We start from the raw sequence: 20,594 nt of genomic DNA on the forward strand, positions 1-20,594 counted from the left end.
GGGAAAGCCCCCTGGAACCATGGAGTCCCGGAATGGAGGAGCTCCACCAACAACGGTGTACTGTGTGATTTTACAACAAACATCTTATTTCTGCACACACTGATTTTTATTGTTTTTATTGTTGCTGTTTCTATTTGCACTAGATTGAATGACACAGATGTATTGGATGTTTTCTGAAAATGTTAATGATTACATTATTGCTTAGAAAAAATTGATCACCAATTAAAACATATTAAGAGGTGAGCTAAAGATAAAACAATCTCATTAAAAAAATTCTCAAAACAATTCAGACAATTCAAACAAGATACGAAAACAGATCACCAATAGATCACCAATAAAAAAAGATAAGAGATCAAGATAAAGGTGATCGAGAGATAACAAAAAAGTTTGGGGTGACGGCAGTGTGGGGAGGGGTGAGTACTGCCAAGGTGCTGTCTGGTGTTGTTTGGGAGGTGAGGGGGCTGGTTGGTGGTGTCCAGTGTTGAGAGGGTTACATGGGGTAATGTTGAAGGTGAGGGGGTTAGTGGGTGGGGTCTGGAGTACAGGTTGCTGCCAGGGATAGTGTTGGAAGTTAGGGGGCTGGTGGTTAGTGCATGGACTTGAAGGGGCTAACTGGGGGTAGTGTGTGGGGTGGGGGCAGTGTGGAGGGGGAGTACTGTCATGGTCCTGCCTGGGGTAGTGTGGGAGGTGAGGGGGCTGATCAGTGCTTTTTGGATATGAGAGGGACAACTGGGTAGTGTCAGGGGTCAGAGGGCTGGTGGGTGGTGTCTGGAGTTCAGGGTGCTGCCTGGGGTAGTGTTGGAGGTGAGGGGGGCTGGTGGGTTTGTTTGGAAATGTTGGGGCACCTTGGGGTAGTGTGGGATGTGAGGGGGGCTGGTTAGTGGTGTCTGGAGTTGAAGGGGCTGTATGGGGTTAGGGCATTTTGGGGAGGGGGACTACTGTCATGGTGCTGTCTGGAGCAGTGTGGGAGGTGAGGGGCTTGTAGGTGGTATCTAAATCTTCCTGCCTCTACTCTCTGCCCTTTTTAACTCATTCAGAACAGGACTGCGAGACTTGTCCTTGGCCTCAAGCCCAGGGATCTTATCTCTCAAGGAATTAAATCTCTCCACTGGCTCCCAGTGGCTGAGAGGATTAAGTTCAAAACCCTATGCATTGTCCACAAGGCCTTCTAGGGCATGGGGCCTCAATATCTCTTCCTAAATATCTGCCTTCTTGAGCTCTCCACTCATCTGCCTCCAACTCCCTCAGGGTCAGTCGCTTCTCCAAGCAACGAGTTGGTGGTAGATCTCTTACTGGGGCCTCCCTCTGGAACAGCCTCCCGGCCTCCCTTAAACTTGAGGAGAACCATCTATGGTTCCGGAAGCACCTCAAAACCTTTCTCTTTGCTTCTGCTTTTTCTCCTCCTCTCTCCTGCTGACCTCCTGGCTGTAACCGGAACTGCACTGGTTACCTGGACACCCTCTGATCCCAGGGCCAGGTCCCTCCCCCACCAGTGTCACACACCTGCACTGCCCGACTGGCAACCCCAGCACTTGGGGACTGTTTCTTTATCTGTATAGTCCCCCTACCAGCCCTTGACACCTGATGTCTGCACTTACCCATGCACTTGCCACATGCTGGCCGTTACTTTTACTTATTGTTATTCTCTATTCCCTTGTACTGCACTGTCCCTTTCCCCTTCCCACGCACTTGCGTGATCTGAATGACACCGGGCCTAGTAGGAACGTTGTCTGTCCTCCCTTTGTTAACCCTCCCTTGCCTCGTCGCGCCTTGAAACACTTGTGTATAGGCACGTTATAAATGCCATATCATATCATTATCATGATCATATCAGGGGTGAGGGGGTGGTTGGTGGTATTTGGAGTAATGGGAGCTGTCTTGGGTAATGCGGCAGGTGAGGGTTGCTGATGAGTGGTGTCTGGAGTTGAGGTGGTGGCCTGGGGTGGTGTTGGGGTGAGTGGGGTTGCTGGGTCATGTCTGGAGTTTAGGATGTTGCCTAGGTTAGTGTCGGAGGTGAGGGGGGCTGGTGGGCGAGTCTGGACTTGATAGGTTGATCGGCAGTGTGTGCATATGGTTGCAGTTTGGGTGTCTTGGGAGTTGGGGGGTGCACTTGCAGTTTCACAGGGGTGCATCCTTGATTTACAAGGGAGCTCACATGTTTTTGCAGGGGGTGCAGCCATGACTTATGAGGCTGCGTCTACGTTTTCACAGGGGTGCCGCCTTGACTTATGAGGGTGCACCTCTGTTTTGGCAGGGTGCGCAGCATTGAGTTACAAGGTAGCTTGCGCCTTTTCGCAGGGGTGCCGCCTTGAGTTACGCAGGGGTGCCGCCTTGAGTTACGAAGGTGTGCCTGCATTTCACTGGGTGTGTACTGCCTTGGGTTACGTATGTGCTCATGCATTTTCACAGGGTGTGCAGGCTTGACTTTTGAGGCTCCACCCGCGATTTCGCAGGGGGTGGAGCATAGAGTTACGAAGGAGCTCACACGTTTTTGCAGGGCTGATGGGTGGTGGGTAAGGGGTGGGTGTGCGTTTTTGCACGGCTGATAGGTGATGGGTAAGGTGTGGGTGTGGAGGTCTGTGCATAGGTTGGGATATGGCTTGGTTTTTGTTTTGTGAGGAGGCGTGTTGTGGGCATTTCTCGCACAGCTCGTTTTGATTTGTTGGTCTGGTTAAAATGCACATTTGGATCCATAAATACGAAGACAGACTTATGTGCAGTGTCTCGCACAGTGTTGTTCTCGGCGCGCGGCATTTGCGGGATAAATGCGCACTGTTCCATGAATCTGGCCCTTTGTCTCCTGTATCATGTATGTTTGGATTGCATTTCAGAGTGCAACTGTCCAGGTTTATGATCCTGCAATGACCAGGTGGTAGGGGTTACATAATTCCACTGCCTTGGGTAATTTAGACTTAAAGGCATTGATTAACATTATTCATGAGTCACTTCCTTTCTGCTTTATTGTACCTACTTCAAATGTTTTATGTGGGTATACATAGGCAGTGTAAGCTGCATGCTTCATGTCTTAAACATATAACTCTGATATTCCTTTAGCCGCCTAATTTAGCAGCAGATTTCACCAGTTGAATTGAGCACATGCACTTCGTTATTCTCCAGGTGCATCGATTAACAGCTCACGCCTAACAGTCGCATGATGACTCTCTTCAGCTGCAGTTATGATGTTTCTTTTCAGGGCAGGACAAATGTTAGACTATACATGTAAAATGCAGTAAACAACTGAAAATCATCAACACAATTTGCTTTCGCAATGCCTTTTTTAAAATTAAATATTTTTTTTAATTTAAATATAATTTGTTGATCTTTACAAAAGAGCAGGCTCTGCCACATCATTGATATATAGGCCTATTTTCTGCCAGACTGAATTCTTTCGAAGGTATGAATTTCTTGTCTTTGCTCAGAAAAGGTGGGGAGTATTTGAAAAACATATCTGAATTTGGCATGGCAAGAAGTGTTGGTGTTCGCTAGAGGTCTGACTAATAAGAATGCATTTACTTATTTAAGTGGGTTAAAATGGTGCTGATATTTTGGTTTCATGTAGTATTTTCTCCATGGGATGCTTTAATTGTTGTTCTTAGTTTCGGTTTAAGGTATTCATAGTTTGCCTGTCATTGCTCAATGCCCATGCGGGTGTCTGTTGATTCATATATGTAGCATGGCTAATTCAGTTAATTTTACAAGCCAAACTGTTCATCTTGCCTTCCGTTAAGTTTTTCTGATATGCAATGTAGTATGTAATTAGCTCTTTTTGAATGTAGAAATGATTAATTATTGCAAAATAGGAGCTCTTAAGTGGACTGAATAATAGTTCCTCTGCATTTTGTATTTTTGATTGTTGAAGGTCCATCTGATTTATTTATTTGTACGACCTCTTTTCACAAATAAATTGCTGAAATTGGGAGAATTACAACTTAAAGTGATGAATCCAAAATCTGATTTTTGATTTTAAGAGTAGGATATTGCAAATGGCCAGGTCTGTGAGCTTCCACCTGGCCAATCTTGTGTGTCGGTACACATCCCTTGGCTGGAATTCTGTAGACTGGCAAAACCTGTTGGGATTCGATCAGCGGACCACAACAGTGCTCAAACGAGTGTGAAGTTCCGTGTGGATGGCCATTTTGCACATTCAAATCTGTCACGCTGTATTTAACAGATTTAGGAGATCATTTTAAATGAAATTGTAATTGCATGCAGGGGACAGCCAACATTTTCACTTGTGTGCTGTTAGTTTCCCTGCATGCAATTTGTACCCCTCTCAAAGCAGAGCATAAACATGAGGAGGTAAGCAAAGCCAAATTGCTGTTACCTTTCAATTTCACTCTCCACTTTGAAAGAATTAAAATGCCACCTGCAAATTACACTCCGCAAACACTATTTTATAATGGATTATAGAAGAAATTAAGAGGCAAGGAGAGTGGCTGAACCTAAAGCGAGTGGTGCCTTTATAAAAGTATCCTTTCATTTCATAAATTGTTACTAGCTGTTTTGAAATGAAGCATCACACTGTCCAAGGCCTTTCAGTGCATTTAATTCAGATCATGTAAATAAGGTTAACTGTAAAAGTGGTACATTTTTAAATGCAATTAGAAGCTCATTGTAATGTATTCATTGTTATACTTACATGTGAGACTGATGCTAGTTATGCTGGTTTTCCAGTGAAACTGACAACAAGCTAGTTCTGTTTAACCATACATACATTTTTGATGGGGCAAGTCTTCAAGTCCCAGGAGGTTATCTTGGCCTTCTGGAGACACTCTTATTAATCATGTATCAAACAAGCTCGGTGGGTCCAACACTAGAGATGAACTCCCAAACTCCTGGCCTCTGATTAAAGGGATGCGCCCCCCCCTCCCCACATGGCTCATCTGAAGAGAAATATTCTTTAAAGCAATGTGGAACACATTCCAGTGGAACCCAATCAGTGATCCTCTAAAAAGATATAATCTAAACTGATCACATAACATTAGGTTCTGTTTTCCAGGCCCAGTGCCTCAAGGTCGGAATGCACTTAAAGATGTCACCTCTTTATTTCTATTGAACATTAAACAAATGAGGCATGCCAGCTACCAGTACCAATGATTGAATGACTGTTTCAGAAAGGGCCCTCAGAGAGCTGCCCCTATGGTTTATTTTGCTGACACAAACAGAACACCATGGATAATTTGAACCCATACATTGGTGCATGAAAATTCAATTTTAGATAAAAAATCCGAACCATGATGATTTGATTCAAAATAAACGATATTATGAAACTGAGAGTTTTCTCTTCGTGTAGAGACCAACAACTGTGTTTTGATCATTGTCAACATTTGATCATTTATATGAATTTTAATAATGTTCTCATATTTCATTGTAACTACTCATCTCAGGGGTCCCTGGATTTGTGAGAAAGGGCTACATCTAGAAATCTACAGTTTATTGTTGGGAAGAAATGTGATTTTTAGTTCAAAAGTGTCAAATGTGTACATCCCCACTGTGTGACATCTGAGGAAACCTATTCAAATTAAAGGTTGTATTTGAATTTCTAGAGGGGGAAATTAGTAAAGGGGCCTATCTGACTAGGTGATTACTTGAACACGCTGAGAGTGTTTGTTTTGAAAATTCCCCAGTGTAATTAGATATAGGCTCTATAGAATTATTTCTCTGCAAAAACCATGGAGTGGGTGAAATGAGATATAATGCCACTTGTAGGCAACAGGGCCATTTCAAATAGAATGATTTACCATTTGAGAGTAAAATGCAACATTGTATCCCCACTAAATTTAAAGCCAAGCGCAATTGGATGTATTGTAGAACAAACAGCATTTGTCCTGTGCACAGCATGCAGTGGTTGATAAACCTTCACTACTAGAATGGGATTAGGTTATTGTAGCATGTTAGAATGAATTGTATTCTATTGCCACCGTATTAAAGGCTGACTGAAGTTGTATTTAAATAAGGAGAAATAGCATTGATGTGTAATAAAAATGCAAGTTCAGCATGGAATGAAGGAACACACTTATCGTCTGCGAGAGTATCAATGATATAGGGGAGGGGGCTCTTTCTGATATATGTGAAAGTAAAGGCTTCATAAAACAAATCCATTGATGCTGGGGTACGGGTAAGTATAATTATGCATAGTGGTAGAATGAAACAAAGTAAATAGGCCCCAAAAGCTTGCTTCTGCTTTAAACGTGTGCAAGTATTTTATTTGCGGCAAAGGCAGTAGCAGCTGGTAAATTAAGGCAGAGTCCGCGATCCCAGGCCAGCGTTAAAAGAAGTACACAATTATTGTTATTTTTCGTGGTCACCAAGTTCCTCCAGCGAATAATGAATACATGACCATTTTATAATTCAAAATAATTTATGAAATGCGATTTTCTAATGGAGCCGGCAAGAACCACAGAAGTTTCAAATCACCCCACAGATCTTTTTCCCTGTTGCCTGGGAAATGGGCAGGGCTAGAGTGTCCAGGACATGCAACATGTGTGCAGCAGTATGTCTGTGGTCAAAGGCTCTGGTGGTGTCATGATGGGCAGATGTTCTCATGAGAATCAAGATGAGGCAACAAGGCAGATTATTCCGCTGGCCGCTTCAAATTTTTCAATGATTTCATTTTGTGCTGTGGGAATTGGGGGTGGATAATGACATCACAAGGTATAATCGAGGACAGTGTGGGAAGGTTCATGGACCCTACAGTTGATGGCAATGTATGTTTTTCTATAAGGATCCAAAGTGTGAAATACAATTACCTTTGTGTGGGGTGATTTTTTCATGTTGCACAATCGCAAATGCGTATTAGTTTACTTGGTATAAATGTTCCTAGTTTACGGCCATTTCTTTGACATAGCTTTTTCATGCAGTTCTGTTCCCTGATCTGTTTGAATTTGCTGTCCGAGCTGTGTCTGGGCCCTGAATAAACCTGTATTAATTCTTGCACTGGCGTACACTGCTTGTTTGACTACTTTTCTAATTTGTTACTGAGTTATATGAGTTATATGAGGCGACCCCCGACACAGTTGCCTTACTCTGTGCAGTATCGACATGATTTCCTTTCCCAACACACTTTTTAAATGATACTGAAATAAACAAAAAGGCTGTTGGCAGAGTAAAATGAATCTCAAAGATTGGAAAAATTGATTTCCGAAAGTGGTGTCTTTCCAAAGAGTGGTGTCTTAGTGGTGTTTCTTATAAGGCTACATTTTCTCATAGGAGGAAGGGAAGAATGTGTCTCAGAAATGCAAGTTGTTACCAAATGAGAATCACAGCTGGAGCTGACCAGTGGCCTGCCAGAAGTGTGAGAGCCATCAGGGGATGCCAAACATTCTGCTCACATGTTAATGGGATGAGGTATCTGTTACTGTTGCCACACTTTTTAGTGGAGAAGCACACAAGTTCTCAAGGGTGGATTGGCCAATGGGAAAAATGGTCCAAATGCATGCAATTTACCCGAAGCCATAGGGCTGACTAATATATGGTTTTCTTTAGACAATTCATGCTGCCTGCCAATGGGGTTGTAGAGATTTCCATGTTCCTTCCGACTGTTTCAACAACATGCTTGTGGTTTTCTCCGGTATATAGCACCATTTAATGTAGGCATGTTGAATGAAGCTTGACTTCCACCCACCCGAAATTGCATGTCATTAAATTATTTTTTCTTGTAAGTTTGCACTCAGGGGCTCTCTTCGTTAAGTAATCCAGAAAAAGGAACAAAAGTAATAAAAAATCAAACAGACATCTACATGAAAATATGCTGGACAAGCATTTCCCGACACACCCATAGTAAACGGTACATTTAAGGAGAGGAAACACACATTTGCATAGATCACATTTGGTACATTTTGGGGACAGTTCAACCATTGTGATCGGGCACTCGTCCTCAGGCCCCTATGTAATCCTATGCATCCACCGCATGCTCATTGGCTGGCACCCTTCAATATGTGAGGGGTTAACCAGTTTGGTGCAAATTGGACATTCAATTTGAAGACAGCACCATCGAAAACATCACACCAAACTTGACCAATGAGGAGCTGCGCAGACATCAGTGAGGTCAGGAACATTGTGACACACCCAGTCTCGTCCCTCTGCCCCTCGTTCTCTGCAGCTCACTGCACCTGTTCAGCCACACTACCACCCCAACTCCCTTCAAACGACACGCTGCCAACTATGCTTGGAAAAACGTACAAGGCACCATTGCTGGATTATAATTTACTGCATTTCATTTGTTTTGACCCAGGTACTCTTGTCTGGCGACTGCATGTCTACTGTGGCCTTCACATTATCAGCTGAGAATGGTATGGTTTGGAGTGTACTTCTCTTCCTGTGAGAGAGAACTGTCTAGCATCTGCTGCCATCATGACCTTTGCTACTCCAGAATTCTGCTCACTGTAAAATTCAAAGACAGCTATTATAAAGCTTGCAGCCTTCAATATGGCTGAATGAAAATGCATTTCTAACGCAGGCCTACAAAGACGTGGCTGCATTGTTGTTCACATGAAAATACTTAAACATCTACCTAACAACACAAAATCTATATGTATATTCACAAAACTCCATCACTGCCCCTTTTTATACACCCCTATATAAGTGCTACAACCCCTACCTCTTGCCCCCAATTCTTTCTCGCTTGTGGTTTTCTGCGCAGTGCCAGCTCCCTGATATGTGACACACTGTGAGTACCCTAAACACGTTGGGATATCACAGCTTCGACACCACCGACCACATGACCCTTACATCACCACGTCACTCTCATAATTGGTACATGCACTCCATTGTGAACGTTGGACCTGCATGTTTACAGCTCCTTGGCTTGTTTGTGCTCATTCATGTTTTGGGTCTATCCTACATTGTATTGACCCAATGTGATTTCCAGGCCAGACACGAGGAGCTGTAAACACTGCCACAAAATCTGTGCTGTGGTGCCTAGCTGAAGAGACTGGCACCCGTGAATTCCAACAGGCAAGCAGGTGTTACTGGAAGGCCTGCAGAACCGAAGGTGACATATGGATACCACACAAGACCCTTTGATTATGGAAGTAGAGAATAAAGCTCAAAGAGAATTAGAAGCAGCAATGAAAAGTGTAGAGGAGGAGCTAGCGCAAGCAATTCATGGACACAGGGAGGGGCAGAGCACGACCATAGGCACAGACCAGTGGAGAGCAGATGAGGTTTATTTTCTGGGTAGGGTCATTAAGGTGACAAATGATGACCACTGCAATTCAGGGCACATCCCAGAGGATCTGCAGTGTGCTGTTAGTGTGGTTATTACTCAGTGGGTACAGAAAGGGAAGCAGAGGATGAAGAGGAGGAGTGGGCAACAGATGAGGAGCCGGAACCAGCACAAGAAGGAGCACAGAGGGCAGGCACCCAATGGGGGCTGAGGTCGCATTCAGGCCGAGTGGCCTTGCTGAAAGGAAAGAAGGGAGTGCTCAGGAACATGCGGTGGTAGCTGGCCCGCCCCTTGCTGTGGAAACTACCAACTAGGTGCAGGCACAGACGCATGAAGAGCCGACCGCCCGTCTCTACCCAGAACTTATCCTTGACAGCCTGCCGTGGGATATAAAAATCCCCAGTATTTGCCCTGAAATCAACCCAGATCGAGTTAATCAGGGGGTGATGCAGATAGAATACCTAAACCCACTTATAGTGGAGATAGATAACATAGTGCACAGGGACCAGGAAGCAGCACTACAGAGAACACAGAGGGAGCTAGTGAGTGGGCAGCTGAGAAGCAAAGTGGGAGGCCAGTGTTTGATGAAAGATTCTGATACATGGAAGGCAGGACAGATACTTCTAAAATAAATAGTATAGTTATTAAGGACATCAGGGTAGAGACAGAATAGAGGGTCACCGCCACAAGGTGGAATAGGGAGAGCTGGCCATGTAGGGAGGGACGATGCCGGAGCATAGTCTATGATTTGGTATTTTCAGAAGTGGAAAGGGAACAGGCAGAGGAATAGGATGAGTGGGAGACAGATGAGGAACACAGGGAAATGACACTTTCGGGCATCAGGCTTAGACCGCATGCTAGATGAATGACTGTTGCAAGCCCCGAAATCAAGCCCTTCATCACAGAAAACAACTTCAGATCTTCTGTCCAAGCCTCAGTCCTCTCCCATCTGGATGATTGCAATGCCCTTTTGGAATGCCTTCCGCCAAATATCCTAGCACCCCTGAAATGTGTCCTGCATGCTTCAGCTGGACTCATTAAAGGACTCCACAAATTTGACCATATCACCCGGCCCTCATCAAACTGCGCTGGCTCCAACTGCAAGCCTGTTTCAGCTTCAAATCCTGTTGCATCATCTACAAGGCTGTCATCCTGAAGTCCCCAAGCTACCTCACTGAGAAACTCAGCATGTCCGGAGGCATGTGATCCACCAGAAGTAAGGAACTGTGCAGACTTGAATTACTACAGAGAAGGCATGTCTTCTGGTTCTGTCCTTCCTGCACTATCCACGCTCGAAGACTCTGGCACCATCTCCCCATGAACATCAGACTTGCCCCTCACTTCTACAGTTCAAGAAAGTGTTAAAGACCTTATTTTTCAACACTTAGGTCCATACACCCTGCACTCCCCACCATAACTGAGACTCTGTAATCTGCTCCCCACAGTCTTCCCTCATGCTGTCAATTGCCCACTGTGAGAAACCTGAAGGTGTCTCACTTACTAATCCCTGCAGATCTGTCTTCCAGGTGGCTAGGACACGTCCCTCACTATTGGATCCAGTTCCTGGGTATGGGTAGTGCGGGAGGATCACATCAGTGAGGGGTCTTTGGGGATTGGAAGTGGGACGCTAAAGGGTGAGACAAGGTACCCCCGTCCTTATGACACCCTTTCCCCATCCTACCTTGTAGGATATCTAAAAACTCAACCCCCCCCTTTTCTTGACATGAACACTTTCTCACAGAGTGATTACCATGACAGATAAGGGACCAACACAAGGGTCAGGCAGAGTCAAGCAATTGCAGATACACACACCTGAATTTCATTCCCTTTCCCCATAGGGATAACAGGTGAAGCACGAAAGCACACAGGGTGCAAGGCCAAATGCATGAGGAAGCAGCTATTCCAGGAAGGCAGTTCAAATGGAGGAGAAAGTCAGTGAGACCTGAAAGGACAACGATAAGGGAATTGCCCTTGCCCTTTTCAACCCAGACCCGCAGAGCATCCAAGAAGGGAAACGTAAGACTGGGAATTGCAATTGGTGAATGGTGCGAAGGATGTCAGCAGGACATGGAACCGTCCCGCACTGATAGCCAGGGTAGGGAGAAGTGGTTACCATTGTGGTACCGTCCTTGACTCCAAAGGCAGGAGACGCCACAAAGTTCTGCACAGTCAGTGAGTCGGAAAGAGCTGACAATAGATCATACTGTGTTGTGCTCAAGGTTGTGAAGAGCAACATTATATGAAGAAAGAAGACTAAAGCATAAAGGTCTTTTGTAGGCAAAGTAGGTATAAGTTAGAGTGGTCCGGCACCATTTGGGTGCTCAACCACAGGACTCTGACTGATAATCTGCTCCTGAACAAGGAGAATGTGTTGAACTGCGAAATCAAAGTGGTCATACGAGGATCAAGCCAAACCCATTGTACAGTCGAAAGTCTTCGGTTGTTGTTGAAACTACAAGTATCAAGAGGCCCTATGGGAGGCCGGCGTGAGGTGTTGAGGTGGTCATACAAGGGTCAAGCCAAAACACTTGTACAATCGAAAGTCCTTGGCACGTTGCAGTACTCTTTGAGGAATATGAAAGTGTAAGCCTGACTAAGGGAAATGTGAAACTGGCATTTGAGCGTGGATGAGGGGAACGCCGAGTGAACTGTGATATTTTGAAGTAAGTACTTGCCAGAGAATAACAGAGTGACCCAGAGAGACGTGATTGCACTTCAGAAGCCTTTGTTTGAACTTGCAAGTGCTTTAGGAAGCCAGTGAAGGAAGGTCTGAGCACAGATGCGGGGAAACTAACTAAACTAGATGGTTGTTTAAAAAGACAGTGAGACTTTTGAATATTACAAATGAAGATAGTGTGATTGAAAGGTGGTAGTAAACCCAATTGAGGGTCATCAAGCTAAAATCTAAGGGAAGTGAATCCCACCTTGTGAAAAAGCTAAGCTAAGGAAAGTGTATCCTGCATTGTGAGAAAACTAAGTGAAAAGTGTTATTTTGGCCAATGTGAACCCAGCTGAGGGATGCCTGTGAATTAGGGTGAAGAGTAATGCACCCATAAACATTTTGATGACAATGTGAAACGGACTAAGGCATATCTACAGTGAGTTGTTGGTCAGAGCCCAACTGAGGGAGGCTAACTTTGAGAGAAGGATCAGGGCCTGGCTGATGGTGATCCAAGGGTGTAGAGTAATCGCCTGACATGAAGATTAGTAGAAGGAACTTTTGTTTTGTTGTTTATGGCATATCAGGCCATGTTGTTGGTCAGAGCCCAACTGAGGGAGGCTAACTTTGAGAGAAGGATCGGAGCCTGGCTGAAGGTGATCCAAGGGTTTAGAGTAATCACCTGACATGAAGATTAGTAGAAGGAACTTTTGTTTTGTTGTTTATGGCATTTCAGGCCATCTAAAGCAAGAGACTTTGCATGAAAGAGACATGGAAGGTCCTGATCTTGAAAAAATGAACTGTAACCTTGTGTTGGAGAAGCCCAGGAGTGTGCTGTGCTGAAGAGTCCCACCTTGTCCCGGGCTAAAAACATGGGGGAGGGAGACCCTGACCATAACATCCTGACTTATCATTTTGTGAAAACTTCTTTCTTTGCTTGGGAACACTGTCCCATACTATTGTGTAGCATAATGGTAAGGATTGGCAATATGTTTGTCTTAGTATAAGCACTTTTTATTTGACTGGACTCCACATGGACGGTATCCAAATTATTTGACGGTTATAGCTTGCTTCCATCTTAGATTTATGTTTAGATTAGGTGTTTATCTCACTCATTTTTACAGTTTAATAAACACCCTTGAACTATGATCACTTGTGCCTGTCTTGCTTGAATATCATGGCTTCCTTACACCACCCTCCCCTGTTAGCTCCCAGCACCTCTTCTCTCTGCTTCCCTCACTGCGTTTTTCCCTTATGATTGTAAAGCCTCCGTTGCTTCTCAATGTCAGGGCCACACTCAATAAATACCTTAATAATAACTATAATAATGATAATAATTCTAATAATAATACGAATAATAATGATAATAATAACATGCCCTTGAGAAACAAACAGCAGGAGTTACGCTAGTGGTGGGGGACATGAAGAGTATGCCTGCCGCAATATTAGATCAACAGACAAATGACAATTGAGAGAAAGCGGGTTATCCAGCAGTACGACTAGCAAGTAGCCCACACGTTGCAGTGCCATTTAACAATTCTGTCTGTGGAAGGCGTTGAAAGAAAAGAAAATGTTGCGATCAGAAACAGGGCAGGCTTGGAATAGGAGTGTTAACTATACTATCATATGTCGCACAGGGGTCTCCCCACTGAAGTTTTGACAGATATGGACACATTAGTGGGCAAATAGGTGACAGTATGGACCGAAATACAGGTACATATAGTGCCCTTCTGTAAGAGAAGGCGAGAGAAGGAAAAGGAGAAAGTGGAGCATGTGCAGAGAGCAGTACCAAAAAAGCTAGATAAGGTGAGCTTAGAAGGAGTTGTATTTTCTAACATTGCAGAGGGACAGTATGAGCAGAAACAGCCGCAAGGATGGGCAGGTGGGGGATGGGGGCTTTTAGAGAGTAAGAGGCACTTCTAAAAGATGTAGAGGAGGGGAATACAGAACACTGAGACCAGTTTTGGGGGCCATGGAGATATTGTGGAAGAGTGGGGCATTTCTGTGCGACTTCCAGAGTGGGTCCCTAATTCAATATGTTGGGCTGCAAGTGCAGTGTCCCAATTGTGGGAAAAGGTTCAGGTTGCCCAACATATATTAGTAGGTCTTTACTGTTAGTATTTTAATGTTTGGTGCAACAATTTACAGACATGTCATTTATAGTTAGCTTTGACATACATTAGAAGCATCATAAAGCCTTACAGATATAGCAACAATGCAATGCCATTGTAGATATCGAGGTTACAGCCAAGGTTAAGTTTAGCAGTTTGTGAATTTAGCAATAGTGACTTATCTAGTTCTTTGAGGAGTATGCAAGCAAGTAGTTTAAATAGGGTACAAGCAAGACTGGGAGTCAGTGAAGAATTGCGGTGAATGTTAGGGCTATGTGCTGAGTTAACGCCATGTTGAGTCTATGGCCTAGTTGTAACACATGCCTTTTTTTTTGCTAGTAGCACTAGCAAGCTCCATTTGAGGCTGAGGCTGTGTCCATTTTTAATTAGAAGAAAAACATTTCCCTCCCTGTGAATTTTGAGACATCCAAGGTCCCAGGGAGACACGCTGCACAGATAGTCGCTAATTGTATCAAGAAGTGCTGCTCACAGGAGCTGGAAACAGAATGTTAGGTCTGGGGCCTGAATATTAGGGCTGCAGCTGCACATGCTGTTTCTACGAGAAAGAAGTAGGGTGTCCAGGGTGCCAAGTGGTACAACTACATTCACTATTGCGCAAACATGATAAATAAATATGCAAAATTCAGTACTGAGTAGTGGTGCCCCAAACATGTCATTCATAGGCACTTGGATTACCAGAGAGATAAGAGAGGGGACGTGCTAGAGATATACCATGTTCAGAGACAGGAGTAGCAAGAGGTGATGACAAAATGTATTTTTATTTTATTCATTTATTGTGCTTTTGTAAGGCGCTTATACATCAACAAATTGTGTTTCAAAGTGCCCACGATACAAATGGGGAGGAAACATGGGAATAAATGGGAACAGAGCAAGACTGAAGAACAAGAAAGAGACATTCCTACTAGGCCTAGTGAGCTTTTGGAACGTGCAAGTGCAGGGAGAGAGAAGATACAAGGGGAGGGGGTAAAAGCTAGGGGTTCCACAGAGGGAAGTGCCAGGGAGTCGGTTGCGAGCAACAGTTGAGGGCCCGGCAGAGATCGCTTGGTAAAGAGTGATCGCCTGCCAACAATACATACAGGCCTGTGAAGAGTACAGGCCTCTGGGTGTTCAAAGGAAAGTGCTGGGAATGCTGGAAAGGCTGGGTTGATTGGGCAAAAGGCCAGAACCTGGAAGGACACATTAGGGCCCAGCCACCAATAACAGTGATTGTGGTGTTTAGCACAGAAGGCAGAGGGGGAACAAGAAGGCGAAGAGGAACGTCTTGAGAAGCTTCCAGAATTTGAAATGATCTGTTTCAAGACTGGGCGGCAGGGAGACACTGTGCCAGAGCAGGGTGCCAGCCGAAGAAAGAGATTGGCCAGCAGCACGCTGCTTAGAGACGCGTTTGACACACAGAGAGTTGGATCCTGAGGAGCATAAAGATCTGGAGGGGGAGTATTTGGTGAGAGCAAGTTGTTGATAGATTGGTCCCTGGCCGCAGACATACTTATGGATGATGTAGAGGGATATGAATATGATACTTGCTGCAAACGAGAGCCAGCAGAGAGATTTTTGGGCTGAAGAGATACAGTCACTTGCTTGAGGCCAAGGATAGGTCTTGCAGCCCTATTATGGATGAGCTGGAGGGGGTGGAGAGAGGAAGAGGGTAGGTTAATGAATATCCTGTTGCAGTAGACCAGCCGAGGGAGTACCAGAGCTCTAGAGTCATTTAGCTTCTGGGGGAAAGTGAGGAAAGGAAGGATAGCTCTGAGGAGGTGGACTTGAAAATGGGCCTTCTTGGCAAGGTCCAGGTTGTGAGGGAGGAAAGGGAGAGAGGAGTCGAAGATGACTCCAAGGTTTCTGGCTTCAGATAAAGGAGAAGGGGGACAGCCCATAGAGTTTATCCAGAATGAAGGGAAAAAGAGGGAGCAGGAGTCCCAATAGGAAGAATCTCAGTCTTTCTGGCATTGAGGCAGAGATCATTAGAGGTACACCAGACTGGATAGCAGATAGGCAGTTAGGAATGGTAGAGGGAGTAGGGAGAGGATCAGAGAGAAGTTTGAAGACGAGTTGGCTGTGATCTGCATAACACTGGAAGTGAGAGGAGAAAGTGGAAATAAGGTGAGCAAGATAGAGGTTAGAGAGCAAGGGTGAAAGTTTGGAACCCTGGAGATTTCACAGGCAGAGATAGAAGTAGGAAAGTAGAAAGAGCCCAGGATAACCTTGGAGGGGCGGTCAGTGAGGAAGGAGGTCGGCCAGTCCAGTGCACACTCTGAGATACCAAGGGTATCATGGAGCTATTTTATGAAGATGGAGTGGTTGACCGTAGTAAATGCATAGGAGAAATCAAGTAGAATGAGAACAGTGGGAGAGTTAGAGTCAAGGGATGAGAGCAGCTCTTCACAGGTGTTCAGAAGAGGAGTCTCCATGCCTCTGCATGCTCAGATTCCAGGCAACCAATGAGTTCAGTATGCTGTGCTAGTAGGGGGAAGACCATCTTCTCCAGGAGTTTCCCTAGGAAGAGTGTGATAGAGATGGGGTGGTAGTTAGCCAGACACAAGGGGTCGGCAGAATGCTTTTTCAGGAGGGTGTGCACAAAAGATTTCTTAAGGGAAAAGGGGAAAGACCCGGTAGCAAAAGAGTGATTGCAGAAATCAGCTAGTGCAGGGTGAAGGGAGCTGATGAATTCCTCAATAGTTCTGGGAGAACAGGGCTGAAACCTGTTTGGAGGAGAGCTTCATAGAGCAGACAACCCTAGTGACCTCATCTGATGTCATTGGAGAGAAGGACGAGAGACAGGCTGAGGGTGGATGGGAGGATAGGGGTGTCAAGGGGGTGGGAGGAGGTGAAGGAAAAGGGGAGGAAGAAAGAGTGCTAAGGATGTCTTGAGTTTGTGCAGTGAAGTGGGTGGCCATTAGCTGCCTACTGGATAAAAACCAATCCCAAGACAGACTAAGCAGAGTACTAACTGTACTAACTGTATATATTGTACATACCTTACAAATGTTTAACAGCTTGCTCTAACTTTCATTGTCTGTATATATTGTGTATTGCATATTACCCCCATAATTGTAAATTGCAAACTTTTATATATTCTAATTCTGTAACCTGTCTGTGTAAGCGCCCTTTTACTCCTGGGTCCGGAGCACTATATAAATAAAATAAACAAACAAACAAACAAACAATGCAATGCAGAGGGCCTGTGAGGGAAGAGACAAGGAAGACTGCAGAAGGATTGGCTGTTTCCTTGCGGATTTGAAAGAGTTCAACCAGTCATTGGATGCTCAAGAGATGGGAGCCTGGAAGTGGGCCCTCTTCTTGCAACAAATGGAGAGACAATATTGTCTTTGGAGGAGGCGACAGGCCAGTTTGTCAGAAGATGAGCTTGAGTTCTGCCACTTCCATTATGCAGCTCTCCATTTGCGCTTCAGGGCTGCTAAAGCAGAATCATACAAAGTGTTTCACTTGTGGCATGTTTCAGCTGGATCCTCATGACTGGGGCAAGTGTGTTGGGAGTGTTAGTGATGGCGAGATGAAGGTTGCTGAGAGCAGAGTCTGAGGTAGAGTCTACAGTGGGAGGATAAGGGGACAAAGGTGGATGCGAAGGCAGCAACTTACACTAATTTCACTGGGCATATGTCTATGAACGAGGTTGGCAGAGCTTGGGAAGGTACAGTCAGAAGGCCAGAAGGACCCATGTGAGATGAGAGAAAGAAGTGGTCTGAACAGGAGAGGTGGAAGCGAGTGGGGCAGAGAACAAAAGATCAGAGTGGGTAAAGGCATATTTAACTGCAAGGTCAAGGGATCTATTTGTGCATGCCACAGTGTCTGGTATAGTGATAAGGGCAATGTATTACCAAACAGGGCTGACCTCGTCATTTACACTCCCTGATTGGGTCCTGTTGGGTGTATGCACATCATGAGATGGTCAAAACTATATTAACCAATAAGGAAAGTGTATTAGTACAACAAAGTACCTGAGTATAATGCACCAATCAAATTACACTGTTGAACAATGATTACACATTACGTCACCTCTGAGGGGTTGTCTTTAGATAAAGGGTGAGCAATAGGGTATCTATATGGGATGTTTAGATTTTGTGTGTAGGTATTTACCAATCGGGAATGCAGGATTAAATTGTGTAACTAATATGCTTAGCTTATGTTGATTGGGATTTCTGCAATAAACGATGCAACCTGAAATAGACAAGCTGAGTTCTCAGTTTCATTTTCGGTCCCATAGGACAGATGGAAACTGCTGTCCTTATATCCTTGTAATAAAACTTATTTTTCTTGTAAAGGGTGAACTGCATACTTGACCCACTTGGATTTGTTTTTTTATCAATTAGGTTTTGGGTCTGTGCCTACAAATTTGGTGACCCACACTTGATTCCGGATACTCTGTGAGGATGGTAACTTCCCAACAGTGCATCCTGGGTTCCGGCATGCGCATGCAGTAACCAATCCCAGCTGCACAACCTCAGGAGGTTTTCAGGTGATGTGTTGTCAGAAGGTCTGCCAATGCCTTGGAGTAGGGTGCTGTAGCCAATTGTGCAGTTGATTTGAGGTGGACACCACATTGGGGGAACTCAGAGAATGCATAGAATGTAAGTGAACTCTTGCGGGTGTAAATAAGGGTTGATAATGGGGTGAATGTGTGAGAGTGAGTGTGAAGAGAAAAGGCCATGTGGCAAAATTATATGAGGTTGAAGCAGCGGCCAGATGAGTTTTCTCCATTGCGTGTAAAGATGATGTCATAAGTAGTATAGTAGGCATATAGGAGAAGAAATTCAATGGGGTATCTCCTCTGATAAGAGGAAATATTGTGCTGTAGCTGAAGTGACGGTCCCATATATAGCAGCCCTGGCCATCCCTCCATCCCGCAGAAAGGGGCATTAGGATGGTTGGTTTCCGTTGTCTCAAGAGCATGTGACTGAGGGGGGTCTACACCATTGTTTAAACAATTGTGTTTTTATTAATGATATTTGTTATTCATTGAGTTTATAGAATTGTATTGTGTGTGGGCCATTGAGTGCCAAGTTGTGAAGATAAGGGAGTGGTGTGGGGAGTGTGTGAGTAAAAGTGTTGGGAAAGGGCCAAGTGTTGGAACAGGGGAGGAAGTAGGGTGTGTGTGTGTGTGATATTGTGAGGGTTTTGGATACTCCGCTGGATTGGCGATCAATAGAATTCAAGGCTTAGTGTAAGGCCTATTATAAAACAAAACCCTAATAATTAGTTAGAACATATATGCATGGCACTTCTGCAGTATAAAGGAAAAGATATGGAAACATCATCAGATAAATGTTCTGGGGACTGCAGGAAGGATGTCTGTTATGCTCACCTGATATCCCCGGGGCGTCTGGAAGGCTCTGAGATCTGGAACCCTGGATGCATAGTTGCCCAGTGCTGAATAATTAATCTGCAATTACAGAAGGGAGGATTTGTGTTAACTGTCTCTAATGGGTGAATATCCCACCTCCCTCTGACCGATTCCCTTCCCACTGGGTTCTTTTTTCACCTTAGTTATTTGTAGGGTGAGCTATCCGTCCTGCGTTTCTTGTGCAGGGGTGCTTGACGTTTGTTGGTGAGCTGCCCGAGTTGCTTCACTGGTGCAGTATGCCTTCCTTGGGCCCAGGCCTGCTGAGACCCCAAATCTGCTGGTAGGCAGGTAGGTTTGTTATTTGTAAGTCTTTGTTCTATTTATAGTGGGAATTTGTTAATGTCTTTATCTTCTTCTTTTCAGGTGCGAAGGTCTTGATGCTGGCGTGCCAGATGGAGGGGCACGTTTTCTAGGTAAGGGAAAGAGCTAAGGGCAGCGCCTTTATTGTCTTTTAAAGCTAACCTGTGTTTTCTTCTTCTTCTCCTCACAGGCTGCTGTGGTGCTGCGAGTGGATGAGAGCGCAATGAAAAACAGGCCCCGGAATCCGTTAAGGTAAGTACAGCTACGTGCGGTTGTTATTGAAAGAGAACCTGAATATGTCTCTTTTCCTTTGCAGATATTGCTGTGGTGTTCCGAATGGAAGCGTGGTGTAGCGCGATGGAATTCAGGTAAGACTGATGGAATTCGATGTTTTGGAAGTGCGCATTCTAATATTGTTTTTTACTGTCTCGTTATTGCAGGTCGCAATGTTCGAACAGCAGCTGTGGTAGCGGTTCGCCGGTAGTCCTTAAGATAGTACTCAAAGGTGAGTGGTGTTTCTTCTTCTCTCGGTTTCCACAGATTGCAGCCCAGTTGAGATGCCGAGTGCTGGATGGTGTTTTCTCAGGTACGACAGAATAATCTTGGTCTTGTTCTTGTAAGATTACAGGAAGATGCTGAAGACCAGGAGCTCGACATGGTGAAGCGTGTTCTGCAGTCAGGGTGTGGTTTATATAGCCCAGGTAAAGTAGTACCAGGGAAAGTAGTTCCAGGCCTGCCACACCCAAAACACTAGACCGCATGGCTTGCTTCTTAGAACTAGACTGTGTGAGTGCTTGCATGTTGGATTTAAAGGCCCATGTACATAAATGGGACCTAGTTTGAACAGCCCTTCCTTCCTACAAATGAGCCTGGTGCCAAAGGTGCCAGGACTGGCTCCAGGAGCCCTTTTGCATTGGTTTTAAGGCCCTCATGGTTCTGGTGGGAGCCTGCTTGTGGCACAACTTGTGCCCCCTCACA

The sequence above is a fragment of the Ambystoma mexicanum genome, chromosome 12, assembly GCF_040938575.1.
Source record: "Ambystoma mexicanum isolate Mex_15411 chromosome 12, UKY_AmexF1_1, whole genome shotgun sequence".
Taxonomy (NCBI): domain Eukaryota; kingdom Metazoa; phylum Chordata; class Amphibia; order Caudata; family Ambystomatidae; genus Ambystoma; species Ambystoma mexicanum.